Source organism: Hetaerina americana, unplaced genomic scaffold (genome assembly GCF_022747635.1).
Source record: "Hetaerina americana unplaced genomic scaffold, ioHetAmer1.1.p SCAF_5, whole genome shotgun sequence".
Classification (NCBI taxonomy): Eukaryota; Metazoa; Arthropoda; class Insecta; order Odonata; family Calopterygidae; genus Hetaerina; species Hetaerina americana.
Window position 1 is genome coordinate 57,811,125 of NW_027287095.1, and position 9,752 is coordinate 57,820,876.

Genomic DNA, 9,752 nt, shown 5'->3' on the forward strand with positions numbered 1-9,752 from the left:
TTGTCTGTCGCGGGGTGTACGACGACATAGTATCTCTCCATAGGTAGACCTACAGGGTTCGTCCGGAAAATAAGTGTACTGAGCTCAGGAAAAAAAATTTATTGCACTTTTACATATCTTAAGCTAATATTCCTCAAAATAGGACCCTTGTGAGTCGATATACTTGTTCCAGCGGCGTTCCCATTCCTGGAACGCTCCCGCGAAGGCATCATCAGGAACCTCTCGAAGACTCGTCGTCGACCTCTTCTCTGCCCTCCACGAACATCTTGTGCCACCGAAAGATCATGTTTCTGGACATGGCTGACTCCCCGTAAGCCTGGTTAATCATACCGACAGTTTCGGTAGACGATTTCCCAAGCTTTACCGCAAATTTGATGGAATAACGCTGCTCCAAAAACTTCGGCATCGCGTTCCGTGACGTGGGTCGAGCGTGGAGGTTCGCGTTAACAGAGCTCCTCACTACACCACAGCTCAGAGCCGACTGCCTTTTTCAGCGTCGCTTGCCAACATACCCCCCTCCAATCGCAGCCCGTCAAAGCGGTGCTGGGCGCGCCTGAAGCGGCGCGCCCAGCCCAGGAGCCAGTACACTTATTTTCCGGACGAACCCTGTATGTCCAGAATTCGAGCAAGCGCTATACTTACGAGGACAAGGTGAAAAGTTCTCGGCCTCACAATGAAAGACTGCGATTTTCAGTGAGAAAGTTATTTTACTTTTCTATATAATCTTCCTTGACATCCACACAAACTTGGTCCAGCGTTTCTCCAACATAAGTATTCTTACCCAGAAGTGAGAGTCTGGAGGGTTGGGAAATTATGCATCTACGGCTTCATTGGACGTGAAGCGCCTCCTAGAAACAAATTTCTTCAAATTTATAAACAGATGGAAGTCTGAAGGTGGTAAATCAGGAAAATAAGGTTTGGCCGAGCAAATGGTATCCCAAATCCCGTAGTTTTCCCATCGCCAGCGCACCTTTATGAGTAGTTGCGATTTTTCTAGATTTTAAGAAAGCCTTCGACGAAATACCTCATAGTTAACTACTCGCAAAGCTAGAAGCATATGGCATAGATAAAAATGACTGGGGTTGGATTAAAGGCTATTTGACTGGTCGGGTTGAAATAGTTGTGATAGATGGAGTTAGCTCAAATGCAGTTGAAGGTACTTCAGGTGTTCCCCAGGGAAGTGTCATCGAACCTCTTCCATTCCTAATTCACGTTAACGACATAGACTCAGCAGTCACTAACAAGATACGTTTATTTGCCGACGATGCTGTGGTTTACCGTGATATCCGTGATCTTGAGGACACAGCAGCTTTGTCAGATGACCTTAATGCTATACAACGCTGGTACGACCCTTGGCAATTAGAATTAAGCTTAAAAAAGGGCATAGTCCTAAATTTTTGGAAAAGGAGCAATTCCCTCCCTAACTCCTACTGCATTGGGAACACCGAAATGGAATGTTTAGACTCAAATAAACTAACAAAAAGTTAGGATTTATTAGAAGAGTTCTTGGTAAATGTGATGAAAAGGTCAAAGAGAAATGTTATCTGTCGTTGGTTAGGCCTCATTTAGAATATGCTGCATGTATATGGGATCCTCACGAAGTTGGATTAATTGCCGAATTGAATCGCATGCAGCGTAGAGGAGCTAGATTTGTAAAACGTTGTTATGATTAACTTAGAAGCGCGTCCAAAATATTAGAGCAGCAAGGCTGGGAATCACTCACGGAGCGAAAGTTAAATTACAGATTGAAGCTCTTGCATAATTTGGAAGGGAGTCTCTGTGGCAGTGATGTTGAAAATGTATTATTACCCCCATCGTACTGCGGTAGGAGAGATCATGCTAATAAAATTAGAGAGATTAAGTGTTGATAAGATAGTTTAAAGATGTAATTTTTTCCACGAACGATAGGATATTTTCATAGATATAATATCATATTTCCATAGAACGATAATAACATTGTTCGACCGCGTTAGGGTAATGTTCGGGTAAAATTATTATGGTATATATTCACCCCCTGCCGCACACTCTGGCGGTGACTTTCAGGGAAAATATAAATAAATAAAACACACTGGCCATGACCTTTCCGGCATATGCGATCGACCAAGCTTTTTTAGCACCGAACCACCGACTTCCACCCACTGCTTCGACTGGTGTTTCATTTCTGGCATGTAGTGTTGGACCCATGTCTCATCCATGGTGACTAATCGCCGCACAAAATCGGTCGGTTCCCCCTTGAATCGGTCCAAACATTGCTGCGAAAATTGTTTGTGCATTTGCTTTTGATCGGCATTCAGCAAATGCGGCACCCACCTTGCGCAGAGCTTTCGCATGCCTAATTCTTTGTGCAAGATGTTTCGCGCCCTTTCTTCCGATATCACCACAGCCTTATCTTACTTACATTCACTCGCCTATCGTCCAACACGATATCGTGCACCTTTTCGATGGTTTCCGTAGTGGTAGCGGTTTTTGGTCGTCCTTGACATGGGTCCTCTTCTAGGGATGTGCGATCACGTTTTTAATTCAGCTGGTCACTTTTAACGGTTGGCATTGAAGGAGCAGAGTCCCCGTACACTTTTGTCTACTTCGGATGAATTTCCTTAGAAGTTCATCCATCCAAACCAAAGAATTTTGGGCCGCACGAAATTCAAGTTTTTCCATTTTAACAAAAAAACACGTAAGTCGTCTGCAGCAGCAATACGTGTAAACAAACTACTCGAGATAACAAGTTGAAACTTGTCTTACGCACTAATGATACGTACATCTAGGCAAGAATCATAAATTTTTTGCTGATTGGAACGCCATCTCTGTGTCTGGCCGAGAACTTTTCACCTTACTCTGGTACAATGGGAAGGCGTAACTGTTTTATTATAAGCACCCTTTATTTTCTTCCTCTAGTTAGGTATATATGTGGCACTGCCTTTTGTATCCTATTAGTCATTAGCTTGGTATCAATTACAATTGCAATTGTCGCCATTGTTTAACTTTTAAAAGTTTTCGCTGAAGGCATGAATTAATGGATTAAATAAAATGTCCATCTAACTTTGCATCTTGGAGGTATTTAACTCTTCGGCTAGCTTCAGTTTCTTGAGTAAATTCTTCAAACTTTCAAGTCAGTATTGGTACTTTTTCTATTCGTTAAACTGCTGATGGCAAAAATTTCATCAAAATTTATTTTTCACAGAAAATATTATTTTTTCAGAAGTTTCGCATAGGGTTGATTCCTGTTATATCAGTTTCCATAACCTTCGATGGAAGAAGACCTTATTTGCTTGAAGCAGTGGTGTAGTTTTAGATTTTCTTTAATCAGTTCTTCGTTTGGTGGTAAAGTCAATTTATATTCCTATTTTAAATAAATAACTGCCCCTGAAGTGCACATATTTATTTTATTTCAAAGTCGTTTTTTTTAAATCGCCTTTCCGTTGCATCATATTTGCTGATGACATTAAACTAATGGCAGTTTAAGTAAAGGGCATGAATAGGATGTTGGAGGTGCTGGAAGCCGCACTTGGATGGTAAAAATTAAAGATCATTGCTAAGAAAAAGAGCCGCTAGTAGCAATCAAAAATACCCAGAAAACCACTGCAAATAGAATGTTGGACCCACTCAGATTAAGCAAGTAAATCAATTCTGTTACGTGGAAAGAATTTCAATGAGGACAACAGGTGCATTTCTGAAATAAATAAAATACTTGCAAAGACTGCACAAACTTCCCAGAACGAGAAAGATATCTAGCTGGTATGTGCCGTACGTCAGCAATGAGACAAAAAGGCTTTTGCAAAGTCCGTTTGGTCTGCGCCAATACACGTAAATGGATGGGAAAGTTGGACGGTTGAGAAGAAGACTTGGCTAGAGGTAATGGAGACGTGAAGGAGGATCACAGGAACGATCTGGGAATGGAAGAAAATTGAGCACTCAAGTTTCAGGAGTGGAGGAGGAACGGTCAGTCATTAAGGAGATAGAAAGAAGAAAAATAAAACTCGTAGACCACCTGCTCGTCTTTCTACTAAAATTTTTGAAACTAAGAGAGTTCAAGCTGGTGGTAATTGTCAAATCTCATGTTATTTAATAGAGGGAAAGCTATATCAGAGGCGCTTAATATTAAGGGTACTAATCAGTTTCCGAATCCCCCAATTATAATGGGCAGATTATCATGTTAAAGATTATTACGAATGCATGTGCTGTAACATTGTAAATTTAATCATCTCCAATAGAGGTCCTTGTGGCCTAGCTTAACTCGAATTAGTATTCTTAAGGCTGTTCCCACTCTCCATGCTCATGCTCCAATTAGAAGGTATAAGGTTCCAATGTCCTTGTGATAAGTAAAAAATAATCATTGTTTCATTTTCATTATTTTCAACTGCAAGGTCTACGCAAATATATTTTAAGGAAAAAACTGGGAAAGAGACGGGAAAAAACAAGGAAGTCGTACATTGTAAGATCTGACGAACGTGATGAAGTGCAGGGACTCCGATCACATGAAGGGATTGGCAGGTGAGAGAGGAGAAGTTTCCTTCAGTACATGTCATGATATTCAGTGCGGTGGATATGGGATGAAAATCAATCTTAATGAAACAAAGGTTATGCGATTTTCCACAAAGACAAAGCCTAAGCTTAGCATTAAAATTAGAGAGAAAAAAGTAGAGCAAGCGGAAAAATTTACGTATCTCGGAATTATTGTGGACCAAAATGGTCAAAGTAGTAGGGACGTAAGGAGAAGAATTGCACTAGGCAAGGAGGCTTTCACAAGGATGAGGGAGTTTGATGACAGGGACGTTAAGTGAGGATGTTAATAAAAGGCTCGTGAAAACCTGGAGCGTAGTTATGTACGGCTCGGAAACATGGTCACTGAAGCAGGAGGATAGACGTAGATTGGAGGCTTGTGAAATGTGGGTGTGGAGAAGGATGGAGAAGGTAAAATGGACGGAAAGGAAAACAAACGAAAAGTGCTGGGTATGGTGGGCGAGGAGAGGGGATTGTTGGGAGAAATCCTATGGAGGCAGGAAAAATGGATGAAGGGGGTATTGACTGGCAATTGGGATGTTGAAGACTGTAATAGAGGGGAGAATGTTAGGCAAACTAGGAAAGGGCAGGAATAGGATAGGGATTTTGGACGGGATGGAGGGAGGAAGGAAGTAGACGGAGATGAAGAGAGGCTTGTTTTAGAATAGGATGCTCTGTTGTGTTTTATTAGGAGAAAGTTGTGTCCAGCCAAAACCTACCTTAACCGGTAGAGACCGGTAGACCTTTAAAAAAAACATGTCATGATTATTATTATTATTAGGTAATCTACCGGTTAAGGTAGGTTTTTAGATGGACATAATTACTGCTTAAATAATTTGTGACCCCTAGCAAAACACAACATCCTACTCTACATCAGGTCCCTCTTCAGCTCCGAGTACTTTCTTCCTCCCTTCATCCCTCCATCCCTATCCTGTTCCTTCCCTTTCCTCGTCTGCCTGACATTCTCCCCTCAATTACAGTCTTCAACATCCCGCTGCCGGTCAATACCCCTTTCAGCCACTTTTCCTGCCCCCATAGGATTGCTCCCAACAAACCCCTCATCATGTCATGATGTTATGACGATTTTGTTTTCGTGAACTGCCGAAAAATTCGAAAAACTTTATTTTAAGTTGGCTCAGGTCCTAATCTGTGGCATGCTCATGCAGAGTATTGCGTGGATGTAAAGATAATATTTAGAAGTAAAATCCCAAAAAATTCTTTTTTCAAAGAAATTCGACAACATGTTTAGGCCTGTGACAAGTCTTAATAATTTTTATTAGTATATTAGTCATTTATTAGACGGGTATCATGATCGAAGAATATGTCGGGTCTAGCATTTTAAAAATCTATAGACTTATACTGAGACTACCATGGGTTCTAGGGCTCTCCAAGGTTTTGCGGTTGTTTCAATGGCGGCGGCGATGCCGCAGCGTAAGGCTAAGGAAGTTGATTCAAAACCAGTTTCCTCAGGGTTCGTCGAACTTACGGATTAAATGCGAAATACTAGTTTTGACGACAGGACAACATAAGTAAGGATGATGCACGTAGCTGGAGACCATTTTTTATGTACCACATTCCTCTTGATTGACTTTTCTCTATAACCACTACATTGCGACTCCCATTGCGAAAACATTCATTTTGCCTTTTCCTACAAATAGCCTCCGTATTTTTATCGTTTTCTGTGATTGCCTTTCATCTTTCTCTGACTTCTTATAAATGTTTTGTATCGTTCTACAGAAAAACATTTATATAACCCAATCAGGTTCATAATCTCACGGCTTATGAGATGAAACGGCAGTTTATTCTAGCCACAAACACAGCGCTAAAATACATTGACTAAAACATTATCTCTCTGAGGACATAACTTGATGTGAAATTATATTAATTTTGCAAATCACTTCAGTGGGCGAAAGATGAATTTGGCTGTCATCCATGTTACTCATAAGCCCTCTCTATATTTGTTAATATTTGATGGAGAATTTACATTTTTAATCTGTGCGTGGTATTCCAGTGGGTAGAGCGCTGAACTAATTGGGTAGGTATTATTTATATCTTCCTAGGAAATCGCAGGCGACACAGGGAAAGAAACCGCCCCTTCCTACTCTGATGTGTGAATTTTACCCGTCCATGGCCTTAGTACTAGTGTAATCTACAGTGAGCTACCATTCAAAACATCAGGTTCACTTCTATGATTTAGTTATAAATATTATATATATATATATATATACATAAATATATATATATAATATTATTAGGTAATCTACCGATTAAGATAGGTTTTTGGATGGACAGAGCTCCTAAATACATACCCACACACACACACACACACATATATAAATATATATATATATATATATATATATATATATATATATATATATATATATATATATATATATATATATATTTATATATATATATATATATATATATATATATATTTACACTATAGAATACCGTTCTACTCGACTTTCGGAAAGCAGGATCATGCATGCAAGATTACCTGTCTCCTTCAGTTCCGCACAAGGAAGCGGCGGCGCACAAATGCAGAACGTAATTAAAACACCGATGAGAATTCTAGAGACTCCTCTTACGTTCATGTTGAAAACGTCTTTTCGGCGATAACAGAGCGTTGACGCAGGGAAGGGCGTACTTCCTTCCTTCTTCTCCTTGCCGACGTGCCGGTATTCCTTTCGCACAACCTGAAGGTCAGCGCTATTCCCTGAAATGAATCCCGGAAGATACTAGCGATCGTATGTGACCAGCCGAAGACGCGCTACCCACGGACGATCTACCTCCAGGAAGATTTTGAGGCGCATTGATCACGTGACTTGCGGCGTCATTATGGCTGTTGTAATAAATCCATGCTCTATAATATTGTCATGAACGGAAGTTTTTCGCTCAGTTCCTCAGTAATTTGAATTAAATGTTTCTGAAATTTTTTATAATAAATACCCTTGGCAATTTTTATCTACGTCCGAATGTATATTGCAACGCGTACTAAACGGCATATATGCAATTGGACCGGATCGCGTGGCTCCATGGGGACTCCGCCCCCAAGGACTATGACCTTGACGTGGTGGTAGGGCCTGGTTATTCTGACGACCTCTAACTTGCGGGAACATTGATAATTTCACCTGGTAGGGCTACCCATGGTCGTAGGTTAGGAACCAGACGAAATGCAGTCCGCGTAGCGTCAGTTCATCAGTAAGGGGGCTGCAAAGACGTCTCACCGCAGTTGAGCGACCTTATAAACACTCCTGAATAAAGAAACGGGAAATCACCTCATTCATCATATCTGAGATGAATTATTTCAAAACAAACAAATCCGAAGGTGGTTGGATTTTTCGGTCGAATTTCTTCTGTCCACTGAATCAATGACCGAAGAATTTTTGTCTCCAAAATCACTATGAGGATTTTTTATACCCTTAAGCATAAGATGACGACATAAAATCATCCCTTTGGATGATTTTGAAAATTTCAGTTTGAAAAATGACTGGCTTTACAGTTTGAAAAATAGTGTGGACTTATACTCTAGGTGTATATATTTTTTTTATGCATGCCATAATATTTTAAGCCTTGCAAATTTAAGAGTGTATCCCAACCGGTTGGAATAAGAAAAACTTGTTCCCAGCCACCCAAAAATAAAAGGAAGTGCCCCGCAAATTCTATTTTACAGCAGAGCTACCTCTTTGGATGCTCAAGACCGATGCGTTCATTCAGTTTCCCTGTAAAAGATATTTGCTTTCTAGGAGCATAGCTTTTCCTATAACGATTACTTGTGGCAATTTCTGTTTATATTTATTTCCGTGGACCTTCTTCATTGTTTCAAATATAACAACTGTATTAATTTTTTTATATAATTCTATGACAGCTTTGAAAATCTTAGGCATGTATCTTCTATCGAGGTAATATGCACAGCTTTCTTAGAAATGGTAAAAAAAAACTTTGTAATTCAATTTAATTATTTTAATATTTATGCACGTGGACAAAGGATCGGGTTTAGGTATTTGTAATGCATTATTGGAAAATATTTGTGTTTGTAATTGAATATTAGCGATTAAAGAAAATCGATGTATGAGACTGCATGTCTCTGTTAATGTTATAGAACAGAGTGTCTTACAGTTAACATGGTCGCAAATAGGAAAATATAATCTACCACCAATGTTTTTATAGCTCCAAAGTCTTATATTTATCATCACATGCCCAGAGCAACTAGTGTTTAACTCATCCAGGAGCACATTTTACCATCCATGCTTTCCAAAGTTCATAGATTAAATATTGAGTCCAATAATTCCAAGCAGGAATGCCTTTTTAGTTATCCATTAGTTGTGTTGCTTTGACCTTCAGTTGTTTTTATAAAAATTTTGTGGGGCCCCAAGTCATTACATACAGTCCTGAATCCTAAGGAAATAACCCTTTCCAAATAACAAAAATAGCACATAGTACGAGGGTCATCCGGAAAGTAGTACCCGTTCGTGCCGCATGAAGTGCTGACGACGCGAGTAGCCGCTGGACGAGGTCAGATAGCTTCAGTGGCTTGTCTGCCTTCTCTGAGCCAAGTTGCGTGACGCTAGCATTGCCTGTGTTGTTTCTGTGATTGTTTACAATGTTTAAAAAAATTGAGAACGCCGCCAGTTGTGAAGTGAGGGCAGTGATTAAATTCCTCAATGCAAGAAACGTTCGCCCATGTGATATTCATCGCCAATTAAAGGAGGTGTATGGAGACAATGTAATGGACGAGTCGTCTGTTCGGCGGTGGTGTCGCAACTTCAACATGGGGAGGGGGAACACACACGACGATGAGCGTTCGGGGAGACCGTCTGTCATTACAGACCAACTGGTGAGCTCAGTTGACGAATTCGTGAGGAACGATCGGCGCGTCACAATTGATGACATCTGTGAGCATTTTCCCAATGTTTCTCGAACAATTGTTCATGAAATTGTTAAACACCATCTGCATTATGCAAAAATTTGTGCAAGATGGGTCCCTCGCGTATCTCAATGAGCTGGCGGCGAAGGACTATGCAGCAGGAATACAGAAACTTGTCACACGTTATGACAAATGCCTTAATTTGCTTGGAGATTATGTTGAGAAGTAGTTTAAAGTATCTTCTTTCAAATAAAATTTTTTATGTTTGTTAATATTTACTTTTGTGTCTTTATTTCACGAACGGGTACTACTTTCCGGATGACCCTCGTACATATATGTTATTATCCTAGAGATTTGGGTTTTCAAAGTGCCGCTATTG